This window comes from Nannospalax galili, unplaced genomic scaffold (assembly GCF_000622305.1).
Source record: "Nannospalax galili isolate Female #2095 unplaced genomic scaffold, S.galili_v1.0 scaffold206, whole genome shotgun sequence".
In the NCBI taxonomy this organism is placed as follows: Eukaryota; Metazoa; Chordata; class Mammalia; order Rodentia; family Spalacidae; genus Nannospalax; species Nannospalax galili.
The window spans coordinates 9,346,970-9,350,964 of NW_008358101.1; the positions used below are offsets into that span (position 1 = coordinate 9,346,970).

Here is a 3,995-nt window from a genome sequence, read left to right on the forward strand (position 1 = left end):
CGGGTATAGTTGTTTCTCTCTCTGCTCTCTGTATTGCATCAAGTATTCTTTGAAGGGCTGGTTTTGTGGACATGTACTCACATTCCATTTACTCTGTTCCTGAAAAAATCTCCTCACCCTATTCCTAAAAAAAAAAAATCAGTACTTGGTTCAAAGGCCTGGTCTCCACTCACAGGCAGAATAAATCTCTGAGAATGAAATACTATCTGACATGTTTTTATCAGCAACCTTGAAAAGCAAAATATTAAGGAGTTGCTTTGCAATGTTAGAATGGCTTAGCACTTCCCTTCTAATTGAAAAAAGATACCCCCTGGCCCTGAACACTGTGGGTGTGGCTTTCCCACAGTGGGCCTCCTCCCCCTATAGGGGGAAGAAGTAGCTCAGAGGAATAAACAGTCAAGCAGAGCTTTCCTAGTGGGGAGCTCAGAGGAGAGATTCTTTAACTAGGTAAGTTCTGGCCTCATCAGTTTTCCTATAGATTTTCAAGTCCTGTCTTTTAGAAACCTAGAAAAATACTTAAAAATGTGTTCTTAGCACAGGGTCTGTCTTACATAAGATTTGCTTTCTTTGTGTGTTTAGAGGACATGTCAAGAATGGTTGATTCCGTTTCTCTTTGATACATTTTATCAGAAATGTTAGAGTGAAGAATGTAGAAAACAAGGGAATGAGAGTTGAATGGTCTCAGAAACTTAATGTTGTTACAGACGCTTGGGTTCTTGTGGCTCCAAGAATCAGCTAGAGAAACCCTGATGCAGGAATAAAAGTGTTTTTCTTACACTCCAGCAGGAGACAGGCTGCAAGAAAAACTGGGAAGAGCTCCAGCCTCCCTGAACACTGGCTGCTGTTGTTACAGACCTGTCAGCTGCCTCCCTCTGTGAAGTCTGCCCACACCCCCAACTTTCTTTTAACCCCTCAGTGGAAGCCCCATTTCCTTCCCTTCACATAGAGAGAAAGGATGAGCACAGTGCCTTACAAGGTAGTGCTTATGGTTTTGGTTTCTTTCTTTTTTTTTTTTTTTAAATCTTTTTAAAGACAGGGTCTCCCTGTAGCCCCAGCTGGCCTGGAGCTCGCTATATAAACCAGGCTGGCCTTGACCTCACAGAGATCCACCTGCCTCAGCCTCTTGAGTGCTGGGATTAAAGGTGTGAGCCACCATGCCCAGCATGCTCATGTTTTTTAATTAGAGACATTTTAATATATTTATTCTTTGATAGTTTCATGCACACGTATGTGCTATATCCTGCTCATTCTTATCCCCCACTTTACCCCATCCCCACTACCCCACTACCACCAAGGCCTCATCCTATTTGGATGTCTTTTTATTATTTTATTTATTTATTTACATATTTATATTACGTTATATGTGATAGAGGAATCAGATAGATGAATCGGGTCAATCAGAAAGCACCAGGACACAGATAGAAACTCTGGTGAGGTCTTTATAAGGGGGGCTTTGGGGGATCCAGAAGACTGGAACATATTTTAAAAAGTTAAGTGGGGGAGGTGGGAGCAGGAGCCCAGGGCTTAACAGAACAGCTTCTGTTAAAACCACCCCCTTCTGTCTGTCAGCCAGGGTCTGGGTCAAGAGGTGTCTGTTTGCTCTTTAAGATCATCGAAGGGAAAATCTGCTGTGCTGAAGCTACTCCTTGGGTCTCTGGTCAAAAGGTGTAGTCTGTTTATCTTATCTTCCAAGATCATCAAAGGGAAAGCAAGCTGCCTTTGGCCAAAAGGTGCAGAAAAGTCTGCTTCTCTTGACCAGGGTGCTTATTAACTCTGTTCCTATATTCTCAGGGACCCTGCAGAACTGTGAAGCCCTGCTGCACTAGGGGTTGCTGTAGGTTGAACCCTAACAGAATGCGCATGAGTGTTTTTCAGGCATATATGCAAGTGCAAGTGTCAGGCAATGCCCTCAGGAGTCAGAACAAGGCAAGAAATCCCGGGAACTGGTGTTCTAGATTATTGTTTGCCACCATGTGTGTGCTGGGTCCTCTGGACTAGCTGACAGTGCTAGCCATCTCTTAAGGGTCATGCCCCATGACCCCCTCCCCCATCAATGACTGAATATTTATGTTTCAAGTTTGTTCAGGCCCTGTGCAGGCAACTCCAGCTACAGTGAGCTCATGAACTCCATAGCCAGGTCAGGCTCAGAAAACAGCATTGATCCCCTTTTTCCCTTTGATCCCATGCTTTTCCCTTTGATCCCATGCTTTTCCATGCCTTGCAGGACTCAGAAGCATCTGATGTCTCCATCTGTAAAATTTACTTTCACTTTACGGAGGGGCGGGGTTTACAGTCTCGCTGTAGTTTAGGGAAAGTCTAGAGCCCCTTAGGCCTTCAAGAAATTTCGGCTTTGAAACTTTGTTTTCTGCATGATTTGGGAAATTAGTGATCACCAAGTCTTCATTCTAACACTTTCTTGCCTCAGGGTAGCTATTTTGTCTAAACCCTAAGCTGTATTTTAAATCTCTTTTCCTAGTCTCATCAGGGGAAAGAGAGTAGCAGTTCACACAAGCTGAGCTTATGCGACTTATAAAACTGCTTTTACTATGCCAGAAATCCACAAACAGTTGTGACTTATGGTATTGCATTACTACTTTAGCTGTGAAATATGAAAATTGGGATTTATGATAGTAGTAATGTATTGGTCTACATGTAGAGAGAGAGTGCCTGGCTTTCATTTAGTGCTTGCCACTACTTAGCTGGATCCCAAGTTTGGTCCTCTCTGGGATGCAACCATCTAGCCAGCCAGGTGAATGGATAAGCTCAGAGAGTTCCTCCAACTGTACCATTTGTTAGAATTCAGGATAAGAAGACAACATGATACAGTAGAAACTGAATCCGGCCTTCAACAGATATAGATAGCTTTATTAGCTACAAGGGACACACAACCTTCCTGTAGGAAAGGAGGTTGGGCATCAGGGTTGGGGGAGGTCAGGGATTTATAGGTGAACCCAGAGAGTCTCAGAAAGGGGATCTTGCCTTGCCAGAATCCCAGAAGGTGGGGTGTGCCTTCAGGGGTGGTGTGTGTTCCTTCCTGGGAACAGGGAAGGAGAGATGCAGAATTCTCAAAAGGGGAGTTGATAAGGAACCCAATCTACTAGAAGGCTGATAAGAAACCAGATGTCTTTGGCTATGGGCTGTATGTTCTGAAATACATACATCTCCCTGGGGGGGGGCGGTGCGCAGTGGGTGGATGGTCAGTTCCTTCAACATTAGGATTTTTTTTCCTTTACCATGAACTGGCTCTTTCTTTTCTTTTCTCTTCTCTTCTTTCTTTTTTTCTAAATTCAAATAAATGTTTTTTTCTTTGGTGGGTTTTTTTTTTCATTGTTTGTTGAATTTTTGCAATTTTCACACAATATAGTTTGACGTCATTTAGATCAGCTCCTGTCTCCACATCTCAACCCACTACCAGGGATTCTTTTATTTCTTTCGTAATTTCTCCTTTGACCCACTCGTTTTTTTAGGAGTGTGCTGTTCAATTGCCACAAGTTCATGTAGTGAGGAGAGCTTTGTTGATTTTGAGCCTTATTGCTTTGTGGTCTGGTAGAAAGCATGGAATTATTTCAATATTTTGTATTTTTGAGGTTTGTTTTGTGGCCCATTATGTGATCAGTTCTTGAAAAAGTTCCATGAGGTGCTGAGTAGAAAGTGTATTCTTTGGTGTGTGGGTGGAATAATTGAAAGATGTCTGTTAGGTCCATTTGATGTATGGTGTCATTTAATTCAGATGTCTCTCTGTTTATTCTTTGTCCTGTTGACCTGTCTAATGCAGACAGGGGGGTATTGAAGTCCCCTACTATTACTGAGTTGGGGTTAATCTGGATTACTGAGTTGTGGGTTAATTTGTGTCTTAGTCTTGTAGTGCTGTTTTTATGAAATTCGGTGCACCAGAATTTGGTGGATATATGTTAAGGATTGTAATATCTTCTTGGTTAACTGTTCCTTTGATCAGAATGAAGTGACCCTCCTTATCTCTTCTGATTAGTTTTACT

General features: G+C 42.5%; 1 protein-coding gene across 2 annotated transcripts in view; it reads left to right on the forward strand.

Annotated features, from left to right (window-relative positions):
• Window positions 1-338: 338 nt before the first annotated feature.
• LOC103752503 (glutathione S-transferase A6) overlaps window positions 339-3,995 on the forward strand; it is a gene marked incomplete at its 3' end in the record, with an annotated part of 18,480 nt that continues 14,823 nt past the window's right edge. Inside the window, 1 exon segment of one of the 2 annotated variants that reach the window (XM_008856330.3) lies at window positions 339-447. 2 annotated transcript variants of the gene reach the window in all.